This window comes from Pseudophryne corroboree, chromosome 2 (assembly GCF_028390025.1).
Source record: "Pseudophryne corroboree isolate aPseCor3 chromosome 2, aPseCor3.hap2, whole genome shotgun sequence".
NCBI lineage: Eukaryota > Metazoa > Chordata > Amphibia > Anura > Myobatrachidae > Pseudophryne > Pseudophryne corroboree.
Genome location: NC_086445.1, coordinates 123,982,193 through 123,994,957, shown reverse-complemented (window position 1 = coordinate 123,994,957; position 12,765 = coordinate 123,982,193). Strand labels below are relative to the sequence as shown.

The 12,765-nt window shown below is 49.7% G+C and overlaps 1 protein-coding gene and 1 long non-coding RNA gene across 5 annotated transcripts in view; one reads left to right on the top strand and one right to left on the bottom strand.

Annotated features, from left to right (window-relative positions):
* Positions 1-12,765, top strand: part of SPATA13 (spermatogenesis associated 13) — a 133,675-nt gene that overhangs the window by 8,360 nt on the left and 112,550 nt on the right. The window lies entirely within an intron of this gene.
* The window catches only part of LOC135002632 (uncharacterized), a 29,137-nt gene that overhangs the window by 16,072 nt on the left and 300 nt on the right, over positions 1-12,765 (bottom strand). The window lies entirely within an intron of this gene.

Sequence of the window (12,765 nt, the reverse complement as noted above, 5' to 3'; positions counted from 1 at the left end):
CGCTCACCCCGCTGGCGGCATGCCCTCGGTCGGGATCCCGGCGCCGGTATGCTGGGCGCCGGGAACCCAACCGCCGACAACACATCCTACACCCTGCCCCAGTCCACCAAAATCTTAGTTTCAGCCCTACTAACCCTAACTGCAGTCCAGCCCTAAACACTGCTGATGAAGGGGGGGTGTTTGGAGATGTGAGGGAGAGAAGCAGGAGAGCAGTACCTGTGTGGGGAATGGGGTGCCACAGATGGGAGGGGTTTAATAGGTGAGAGAGCAGGAGAAGGAACATGTGGGGAGTGCCAAGGGTGGGGTGGGGGGGGGGGGGTTGCAGCTGTGAGGGAAGATAAAGCAGGAGATCAATAGCTGTGTGGGGGAGGGGGGTGCTGCGGGGGGGGGGGGGGGTGTGTTAGGCGCTGTGAGGTGACAGAGCAGGAGAGAAAACCTGTGCGGGGATGGGAGGTCGGGGGTGTCACGAATGGGGGGAGGAGTTAGGAAGTGCGAGGGGTAGCAGGAGAGAGAACCTGAGAGAGAGAAGGGGAGCCTGTGTTAGGGCTAGCTCAAAGACACAGCCATTCACCACAGTCTGTCCATTGGAGCTGCTATAGAAGGTCTCTCACACCTTCCCAGATGCTGCGGATCTGCTGTATGTGCGCTGCTGTAGTTCTGCAGCTCAGCCTGTGTGCCGTGAACTGAGAAGCTCTGACACGGCACAGCAGCCTGTTCTCGCAGATTCAGAAGCTCCTCCTAACTGCAGGCCTCTGATAGGTTGCTGGCGGCTGCCAGTGCCTGTCAGATAGAATACTGGTGGCAGTGTGATCCAGCTGGCCAATCACATCTGCCCCATTGACAGGGGGTATGCTTTGATGTGTGCTGCAGACGCAGCTCTGTCAATGAGGCAGATGTACAGGTGCCTCTTCTCCACATTTTTTCTGCCCGTGGCTTGGCCCCGCCCCCCGCTTCAGCCAGTTTACTATAGACAGCGGGAGGCATCCGTTCTCGCTGCCGCCCGTTCATATTTGGCTGCAGTTTCGCAGCAAAAATGATTAATATAAAGAAGATATCTATGACACAGGATATGTGTTCATAAATATCTTCTTTGTATTATTTTAATCATGACAGGGGAGGCAGTGCACATCCCTGCTATAAATGACCAAATACATACTTATACCCATTTTTATGTACCCCTAATTTAATGAGAGCACTTATTTTGTTGAAAAAAATTGCTATAATTAAAAAAAAAAAAATACAAAAAAAGTGCATATAAAACCATTTGACCCAAATTATGTACACCAAATAGTTTTATTATGGCCAATAATAGGCTTCTGTAATGTTTTCCTCTATTAGTTTGGCTTTTTGGGGGTTACAGGTACACTTCCCCATTTTCTCCTTTACTTGTCCCTGGTTTTGCCATCTAGAAGCAATGGGGGTAATTCCAAGTTGATTGCAGCAGAATTTGTTTTAGCAATTGGGCAAAACCATGTGCACTGCAGGGGAGGCAGATATAACATGTGCAGAGAGAGATAGATTTGGGTGTGGTGAGTTTAATCTGCAATCTAAATTGCAGTGTAAAAATAAAGCAGCCAGTATTTACCCTGCACAGAAACAAAATAACCCACCCAAATCTAACTCTCTCTGCAAATGTTATATCTGCCCCCCCTGCAGTGCACATGGTTTTGCCCAACTGCTAAAAAATATCCTGCTGCGATCAACTTGGAATTACCCCCAATGTGCGAGTCCTGTTTCTGCATTTTTGTAATAAGACAGGTACTTGCGGTAAACTATTTTCGCGTCCCTTTTCGTGCGATAGCAGCAATAATCTAACCCCGTGATAAATTGCAGTTTTTGCGGCTAATTGGATACCCCCAATTCTTATTCAATTGAGCTAATAATAATTGTAATAATAACCATCAGTTCACTGTATTAGTTGCTAGATGATTGAACTACTCCCCCCCCCCCCCCCCCCCCCCAATGCTTTTAATTGCATGAAAGCGCCCATCACTCCAATTTTCTACATCTTTGATCCTTCTTGCCAAATGTCCCTAATTAACTGTGGATAATCCCCAGGTTTACAGGTTTCGTAGTGGAGCTTTTTATTTCTTTAATTCCCCAATTTTACACGTACAAATTGAATATACGTGCAGAAAAACACCAGTTTCCCTAGGATTGTAGTGTAGCAGGACCTATCTATACTCAGGCACTTACTGGCACGGCTGCAGTGCCCTGTGACACTACTATGCCAGAGCTGCAACACAAAATGAACAGGTGGAAAACATAATGTAGACATCCTGTTTCTCCATTAGAACAGCAGTGACATTCGTTCCACCCCAGAGATACTGATGCGGGAAATGGCTGCAGCAAATTGGGAAACTGCATGTCTCTTTATGTGGCTCATTTCCCATCCGTCACTTCCATTAATCTGGTCCCAGAATATCCGCAATACATCTCATACACAGTGCAGTTTTGATGGACAGCCAGGACTTTATAGACCACAAATTGCCCTATATGGTGGCCCCTTGATCTCCTGCTTAATGGGTCCCCTGTACTTTCCTTTTGAACCTCTGCTCCAGGGTGCATCAGGATTTTTGTATCCATGTGACGGTGGGCAGGCCTGACATGATGCAATCTTCTTCAAATTGTGTCAAGTCCCGCCCACATCATTAAGTCTGGGAGAAATCCCTGAAATTCAGGAGTCTCCTGGACATATGATGGGCCCTGAAACAATACACTCCATTCCAGGGGCGGCCTGGCCATAGGGCTCACAGGGAAGATTCCTGGTGAGCCGATGTATTTCTGAGGCCTGTATTGTTTGCTGACTTGACCCCAACCCCGCCCCCCCCCCCCCCCCCCCCCTACCTCCCCCCTTTGACCCTGCAAGACAGGGCCTTCTACACTCCTTGGAAGCGGCAGCGCTGTATGGTAATGCAGCAGGAGACGTCTATTACAAATAGACGCCTCATGCTGCAGTAGTGGTCTGAGTTGCATCCTAGTACACAGACATCGGATCACTCGCTCACCATCGGCATAGGATGGGTGAAAGTTTCAATGGTGCTCTCATGATTGCAGTATCTGTAGACACTGAAAGCGAGCGCCTCATTCCTTGCATATTCGGACGTATGGATGTACCCCAGAGTAGGGCATTGTAGTCATTAGCATAAAGTCACAGATACAACTGTAGCAATAGATGCAAGGAAGGCTACAACTGCGTCTAACGCAGAATCAGGCGCTACGAGGAGGGATCCTGCCACGTCAACAGACCCTGCCTCCATGAGGGCTGCTTCCAGAAATGTCCCAGGCTGGTTTTGCATCCCAATCCGCCCCTTCTCCATTGTGGAGTGTATACGCAGTAATCTCCATCTGACACTTTAGGTTATATAGTAATAGAGCCATGGGTGATCTGGTGATTTAGCCCACACACCTCACAACGTGTATGGTTCTATCTGAGACAGGTCCAGCCTATGCATCATCCACTTTAGATTCCTGCAAAGATTGATTGGCTGCAAGACTATGACTGCACTGTAACCTCTCTCCCCACACTTTGTGGCACTGTGACACCCCTACCATACCTCCCAACTGTCCCTCCCGCGGGCTGCAGTGTACTGTGTGGAGGGGGGGGGGGGGGGGAAGGGGCATTTGGAAGGTTCCCTAACACTCGCTGCTCTGCTTAGTTCAGAGCAGTGCAGCGTTGACTAGACACTGTGCGCATGCCCCCTTTTCGGTGTGAGCGGCAAAGCCACGCCAGGTGTCCCTTCTGCAGACCTCTGGATGTTGGGAGGTATGTCCTACCAATAGAGAGCCCAGTTCAGAGTTGCACGCAAGTCCGCTTTACCAATGGATCTCCTGATTGTTAGCAATAGTGCATGCATTGGTTGGTGCTTGCATACAGCACTATGAGCAAGTACGGGCAATTCACAGTCCTACTTTCTGCTGCCTCTGCATTTTCACCTAAGTGGGTGCAACTGGACGTTTGCACATAGGATAAGTGTTCTGTGGGCATATAAATGGAGCTGTGAGCTATTCAGTGTTACTCATATGCAGAGGTCTGACTGATTTCATACACATTTCTTGTACCATGGATTGGGCTGTTGCAGATGTGCACTAATGGTGGTGATGTCTACTTTCTCCAGAAGTGTGTGTTTGTACAGGGAAGATTTCAGAGATGGGGGGGGGAGGGCCAACGTGCAGCCTCCATGCGGGCCCCACCTCTCTCACCAGGGTATCTCCGCAGTAGACTCTGGCACTGTGCCATGATAACTGCTGCAGGGCTGTAACTAGGGCGGTATGGCCGGTGTCTCCACACACAGCGCAATTTCTATTTGCCAGGTGCCCACTGCTATATACATTAGTAGCGGTATGCCCGGCTCCTTTTCTGAAGCACTGCCTAAGCCGCCTTCTCACGCTAATCTCTGCGCTTCTTCCCCTGGCTCCTGTCTGTGGTGAGTCGAAGGTCCAGACATATAAACAGTCTGTTAATGTCAGTGATTGGGAGGAGGGGGGGTTTCTACTCTGTGGCATAGTGTGTAAGGGAGGATTTCTACTGTGTGGCATAATGTGTAAGGATCACTACTACTGTGTGGGGCCACAGTTAATTGGGGTACTATAGTGTGACCATGCCCCTTCCCCACAATAGCACACCCCTATTTAAAATAATGTGCTTTCTAGAAGAGGGCACCAAAATGTCTAGTTACAGCTCTGATCTCCTGTGCCAGTATTGTGAATGGGTGCACGGTGAACACTGTTGGGCCATTAACACCGCAGACCCTGCACCCATTTTTGATATGCACATCTGTATATGTATCTGTGTGTGTGTGTGTGTGTGTGTATGTATGTATGTATGTATGTATGTATGTATGTATGTATGTATGTATGTGTATATGTATATGTATATGTATATATATATATATATATATATATATATATATATATATATATATACTAGGTGATTCATCGCGCCCTATGGGCGCTCTTCACACCGTCGGCAGGGGCTACGTAGTTGTGTGAGTGGGTAAATAGTGCACGACGAAAGTTCGTTTGATGGTAGGCCCTTTAGTGGGTGTGAACAGTGGCTGCAGGGCATACTGTATATATAATACAAATTTACCATGCTATCCCTTTAAGCTGGGACACGTGAATTGTACTGGTTCTGTGGCTGATTAAACTAGGTGAAATGCAGGCCAGCCACAGAACCTGTGTAATTTATGAGTACCCCAGCTTAAAGGATAAATAAATTCAATATCTATCTCTGTCTTCCCTGTAAGGTGCGCACATAAGTGCCCTATTTCGCCACCGACGCGGCCTGCCCACTGTTTACCCCTGGTGTGCACACTAAATAAATAAATAAAAAATATATATATATATTTCTCTAACGTCCTAAGTGGATGCTGGGGACTCCGTCAGGACCATGGGGAATAGCGGCTCCGCAGGAGACAGGGCACAAAAGTAAAAGCTTTAGGATCAGGTGGTGTGCACTGGCTCCTCCCCCTATGACCCTCCTCCAAGCCCCAGTTAGATTTTTGTGCCCGGCCGAGAAGGGTGCAATCTAGGTGGCTCTCCTAAAGAGCTGCTTAGAGTAAAAGTTTTTTATTTTCAGTGAGTCCTGCTGGCAACAGGCTCACTGCATCGAGGGACTTAGGGGAGAGAAGTGAACTCACCTGCGTGCAGGATGGATTGGCTTCTTAGGCTACTGGACACCATTAGCTCCAGAGGGAGTCGGAACACAGGTCTCACCCTGGGGTTCGTCCCGGAGCCGCGCCGCCGACCCCCTTGCAGATGCCGAAAAGTGAAGAGGTCCAGAAACCGGCGGCAGAAGACTTTTCAGTCTTCATAAGGTAGCGCACAGCACTGCAGCTGTGCGCCATTGTTGTCAGCACACTTCATAGCAGCGGTCACTGAGGGTGCAGGGCGCTGGGGGGGGCGCCCTGGGCAGCAATAATAGTACCTTATTCTGGCTAAAAATACATCACATATAGCCCCTGGGGGCTATATGGATGTATTTAACCCCTGCCAGGTCTCAGAAAAACGGGAGAAGAAGCCCGCCGAAAAGGGTGCGGGGCCTATTCTCCTCAGCACACAGCGCCATTTTCCCTCACAGAAATGCTGGTGGGAAGGCTCCCAGGCTCTCCCCTGCACTGCACTACAGAAACAGGGTTAAAACAGAGAGGGGGGGCACTTATTTGGCGATATGACTATATATATTAAAATGCTATAAGGGAAAAACACTTATATAAAGGTTGTCCCTGTATAATTATAGCGTTTTTGGTGTGTGCTGGCAAACTCTCCCTCTGTCTCCCCAAAGGGCTAGTGGGGTCCTGTCCTCTATCAGAGCATTCCCTGTGTGTGTGCTGTGTGTCGGTACGTGTGTGTCGACATGTATGAGGACGATGTTGGTGAGGAGGCGGAGCAATTGCCTGTAATGGTGATGTCACTCTCTAGGGAGTCGACACCGGAATGGATGGCTTATTTAGGGAATTACGTGATAATGTCAACACGCTGCAAGGTCGGTTGACGACATGAGACGGTCGGCAAACCAATTAGTACCTGTCCAGGCGTCTCAAACACCGTCAGGGGCTTTAAAACGCCCATTTACCTCAGTCGGTCGACACAGACACGGACACTGACTCCAGTGTCGACGGTGAAGAAACAAACGTATTTTCCATTTGGGCCACACGTTACATGTTAAGGGCAATAAAGGAGGTGTTACATATTTCTGATACTACAAGTACCACAAAAGAGGGTATTATGTGGGGTGTGAAAAAACTACCTGTAGTTTTTCCTGAATCAGATAAATTAAATGAAGTGTGTGATGATGCGTGGGTTTTCCCCGATAGAAAATTATTGGCGTTATACCCTTTCCCGCCAGAAGTTAGGGCGCGTTGGGAAACACCCCTTAGGGTGGATAAGGCGCTCACACGCTTATCAAAACAAGTGGCGTTACCGTCTCCAGATACGGCCGCCCTCAAGGAGCCAGCTGATAGGAGGCTGGAAAATATCCTAAAAAGTATATACACACATACTGGTGTTATACTGCGACCAGCGATCGCCTCAGCCTGGATGTGCAGCGCTGGGGTGGCTTGGTCGGATTCCCTGACTGAAAATATTGATACCCTTAACAGGGACAGTATTTTATTGACTATAGAGCATTTAAAGGATGCATTTCTATATATGCGAGATGCACAGAGGGATATTTACACTCTGGCATCAAGAGTAAGTGCGATGTCCATATCTGCCAGAAGATGTTTATGGACACGACAGTGGTCAGGTGATGCAGATTCCAAACGGCACATGGAAGTATTGCCGTATAAAGGGGAGGAGTTATTTGGGGTCGGTCCATCGGACCTGGTGGCCACGGCAACTGCTGGAAAATCCACCTTTTTTACCCCAAGTCGCATCTCAGCAGAAAAAGACACCGTCTTTTCAGCCTCAGTCCTTTCGTCCCCATAAGGGCAAGCAGGCAAAAGGCCAGTCATATCTGCCCAGGGATAGAGGAAAGGGAAGAAGACTGCAGCAGGCAGCCCATTCCCAGGAACAGAAGCCCTCCACCGCTTTTGCCAAGTCCTCAGCATGACGCTGGGGCCGTACAAGCGGACTCAGCTGCGGTGGGGGGTCGTCTCAAGAGTTTCAGCGCGCAGTGGGCTCACTCGCAAGTGGACCCCTGGATCCTACAAGTAGTATCCCAGGGGTACAGATTGGAAATTCGAGACGTCTCCCCCTCGCAGGTTCCTGAAGTCTGCTTTACCAACGTCTCCCTCCGACAGGGAGGCAGTATTGGAAACAATTCACAAGCTGTATTCCCAGCAGGTGATAATCAAAGTACCCCTCCTACAACAAGGAAAGGGGTATTATTCCACACTATATTGTGGTACTGAAGCCAGACGGCTCGGTGAGACCTATTCTAAATCTGAAATATTTGAACACTTACATACAAAGGTTCAAATCAAGATGGAGTCACTCAGAGCAGTGATAGCGAACCAGGAAGAAGGGGACTATATGGTGTCCCTGGACATCAAGGATGCTTACCTCCATGTCCCAATTTGCCCTTCTCACCAAGGGTACCTCAGGTTCGTAGTACAAAACTGTCACTATCAGTTTCAGACGCTGCCGTTTGGATTGTCCACGGCACCCCGGGTCTTTACCAAGGTAATGGCCGAAATGATGATTCTTCTTCAAAGAAAAGGCGTCTTAATTATCCCTTACTTGGACGTTCTCCTGATAAGGGCAAGGTCCAGAGAACAGTTGGAGGTCGGAGTAGCACTATCTCAAGTAGTTCTACGACAGCACGGGTGGATTCTAAATATTCCAAAATCGCAGCTGTCTCCGACGACACGTCTGCTGTTCCTAGGGATGATTCTGGACACAGTCCAGAAAAAGGTGTTTCTCCCGGAGGAGAAAGCCAGGGAGTTATCCGAGCTAGTCAGGAACCTCCTAAAACCAGGAAAAGTGTCAGTGCATCATTGCACAAGGGTCCTGGGAAAAATGGTGGCTTCTTACGAAGCGATTCCATTCGGCAGATTTCACGCAAGAACTTTTCAGTGGGATCTGCTGGAAAAATGGTCCGGATCGCATCTTCAGATGCATCAGCGGATAACCCTGTCTCCAAGGACAAGGGTGTCTCTTCTGTGGTGGCTGCAGAGTGCTCATCTACTAAAGGGCCACAGATTCGGCATTCAGGACTGGGTCCTGGTGACCACGGATGCCAGCCTGAAAGGCTGGGGAGCAGTCACACTCCCTGGAAATTTTTTTTTTTTCCTTGTGTGATCAAGTCTGGAGACTTCTCTCCACATAAATATACTGGAGCTAAGAGCAATTTACAATGCTCTAAGCTTAGCAAGACCTCTGCTTCAAGGTCAGCCGGTATTGATCCAGTGGGACAACATCACGGCAGTCGCCCACGTAAACAGACTGGGCGGCACAAGAAGCAGGAGGGCAATGGCAGAAACTGCAAGGATTCTTCGCTGGGCGGAAAATCATGTGTTAGCACTGTCAGCAGTGTTCATTCCGGGAGTGGACAACTGGGAAGCAGACTTCCTCAGCACGACCTCCACCCGGGAGAGTGGGGACTTCATCGGGAAGTCTTCCACATGATTGTGAACCGTTGGGAAAGACCAAAGGTGGACATGATGGCGTCCCGCCTGAACAAAAAACTGGACAGGTATTGCGCCAGGTCAAGAGACCCTCAGGCAATAGCTGTGGACGTTCTGGTAACACCGTGGGTGTACCTGTAGGTGTATGTGTTCCCTCCTCTGCTTCTCATACCTAAGGTACTGAGAATTATAAGACGTAGAGGAGTAAGAACTATACTCGTGGCTCCGGATTGGCCAAGAAGGACTTGGTACCCGGAACTTCAAGAGATGCTCACAGAGGACTCATGGCCTCTGCCGCTAAGACGGGACTTGCTTCAGCAAGTACCATGTCTGTTCCAAGACTTACCGCGGCTGCGTTTGACGGCATGGCGGTTGAACGCCGGATCCTAAGGGAAAAAGGCATTCCGGAAGAGGTCATTCCTACCCTGGTCAAAGCCAGGAAGGAGGTGACCGCACAACATTATCACCACATGTGGCGAAAATATGTTGCGTGGTGTGAGGCCAGGAAGGCCCCATGAAGAAATTTCAACTCGGTCGATTCCTGCATTTCCTGCAAACAGGAGTGTCTATGGGCCTCAAATTGGGGTCCATTAAGGTTCAAATTTCGGCCCTGTCGATTTTCTTCCAGAAAGAATTGGCTTCAGTTCCTGAAGTCCAGAAGTTTGTCAAGGGAGTACTGCATATACAACCCCCTTTTGTGCCTCCAGTGGCACTGTGGGATCTCAACGTAGTTCTGGGATTCCTCAAATCACATTGGTTTAAACCGCTCAAATCTGTGGATTTGAAATATCTCACATGGAAAGTGACCATGATGTTGGCCCTGGCCTCGGCCAGGCGAGTGTCAGAATTGGCGGCTTTGTCTCACAAAAGCCCATATCTGATTGTCCATTCGGACAGGGCAGAGCTGCGGACTCGTCCCCAGTTTCTCCCTAAGGTGGTGTCAGCGTTTCACCTGAACCAGCTTATTGTGGTACCTGCGGCTACTAGGGACTTGGAGGACTCCAAGTTGCTAGATGTTGTCAGGGCCCTGAAAATATAGGTTTCCAGGACGGCTGGAGTCAGGAAAACTGACTTGCTGTTATCCTGTATGCACCCAACAAACTGGGTGCTCTTGCTTCTAAGCAGACGATTGCTAGTTGGATGTGTAGTACAATTCAGCTTGCACATTCTGTGGCAGGCCTGCCACAGCCAAAATATGTAAATGCCCATTCCACAAGGAAGGTGGGCTCATCTTGGGCGGCTGCCCGAGGGGTCTCGGCTTTACAACTTTGCCGAGCTGCTACTTGGTCAGGGGCACACCCTGGCTGAGGAGGACCTGGAGTTCTCTCACTCGGTGCTGCAGAGTCATCCGCACTCTCCCACCCGTTTGGGAGCTTTGGTATAATCCCCATGGTCCTGACGGAGTCCCCAGCATCCACTTAGGACGTTAGAGAAAATAAGAATTTACTTACCGATAATTCTATTTCTCGTAGTCCGTAGTGGATGCTTGGCGCCCATCCCAAGTGCGGATTGTCTGCAATACTTGTACATAGTTATTGGTACAAAAATCGGGTTATTATTGTTGTGAGCCATCTTTTCAGAGGCTCCGCTGTTATCATGCTGTTAACTGGGTTCAGATCACAGGTTGTACAGTGTGATTGGTGTGGCTGGTATGAGTCTTACCCGGGATTCAAAATCCTTCCTTATTGTGTACGCTCGTCCGGGCACAGTATCCTAACTGAGGCTTGGAGGAGGGTCATAGGGGGAGGAGCCAGTGCACACCACCTGATCCTAAAGCTTTTACTTTTGTGCCCTGTCTCCTGCGGAGCCGCTATTCCCCATGGTCCTGACGGAGTCCCCAGCATCCACTACGGACTACGAGAAATAGAATTATCGGTAAGTAAATTCTTATTATATATATATATATATATATATATATATATATATATATACGTATACTAGGTGATTCATCGCGCCCTACGGGCGCTCTTCACACCGTCGGAAGGGGCTACGCCCCCGTAACCCCTACACGTAGTTGTGTGAGTGGGTAAATAGTGCACGACGAAAGTGCGTTTGATGGTGAAGGGGGCGTAGGCCCTTTAGTGGGTGTGAACAGTGGGTGCAGGGCATGATGTACAGAATGTAGCGGGTGACGGGGTGACCGCGTATGGGGGAGGGTGTCTGTGGGTGGAGGAGGGGCGGATGCCGGGAGTGTGTGCGGATAGGAGAGGGGGGCGGGAGGTGGTGTGGGTGGGGGAGGAGCAGGGGACTGGGGGTGGTGTATGGGGTCTGGATGCGATGTGGGTGGGGTAGCGTTGGAGGGGTTGGGGGAGGGGTCGGTGCAAGGCTCTCGTGGATGTGGGAGGGGTTCTGGAAGCGTTGTGGGTGGGTAAGGGGTAGGTGTGCTTGCGGGTGGTGTTGGGGGTCCGGTGGTGGCGGGTGAGGGGCTGGGGTCCATTGGGTGGGGGAGGTGTAGGTGTAGGGGGTGCAGTGGATGGTCGAGGGGGTCCGTAGGTGGTGTAGGGGCAGCCGTGGGTTTGCTGTGGGTGGGATGGAGGTAGGTATCTCCTATATATTAAAACAGATCTGTGACTTTGTGACTAATTGCTAAAGCTGGGTGAAGTCACAATGCTGGGCGGAGTCAAGTTACAGATGTGGCCAAATATATAGGAGAAGCATAGGAGAAAATAGGAGAACACACTGGCCAAATATATAGGAGAGAATAGGAGAACACACTGGCCAAATATATAGGAGAGAATAGGAGAACACACTGGCCAAATATATAGGAGAGAATACGAGAACACACTGGCCAAATATATAGGAGAGAATACGAGAACACACTGGCCAAATATATAGGAGAGAATAGGAGAACACATAACAGTACATTGTAATAACAGTACATACATAGTGAGCGCAGGAAAGGCAGCAGCAGCGTGTTAACGCGACATACAAGCACCGCCTCCAGGCGCCAGCCATTGGACACATGCTGAAGGGTGCGCTGTGATTGGCCATCCGTGGGTGTGATGGGATGTAGCTACTGCTGCTGCCCCCGTGGTACAGAGCATCCCCAACTCCCTACATATAGCGGGGACGCGGGGTGAGGGCAGGTACGAAGCGGGGCTCACTGCCAGGGGACGGAGCGCACAGGCATCTTACTGCACTCTCCGGCGCCTGGCACTGTAGTGTCCGCCAGCGTCTCCCTGTGTGAGCGGGGACCCAGGTGCTAGTTGCATTGGCGGCCAATCACATCGCACTCCTCAGCCATGTGTCCAATAGCTGGTGGCTGGGGGCGGTGCTTGTATGGATCTTTAACATGTGTCCAATAGCTGGCGGCTGGCGGCGGTGGTGCTTGTACGGAGCTTTAACATGTGTCCAATAGCTGACGGCTGGGGGTGGTGCTTATACGGAGCTTTAACCTGCTGCTGCTGCCTTTCCTGCGCTCACTATGTATGTACTGTTATCACCATGTACTGTTAAATGTTCTCCTATTTTCTCCTATATATTTGGCCAGTGTGTACTCCTATTCTCTCCTATATATTTGGGCAGATCTGTGACTTGACTCCGCCCAGCATTGTGACTCCGCCCAGCGTTCGCAAATGAATTACAAAGTCACAGACCTGGGCAAATATATAGGAGATATATATATATATATATATATACTTGCAATTGTCGGATCGGCACTCTCCTAGCGATGGATATGTTGCTCAGGTGCCAT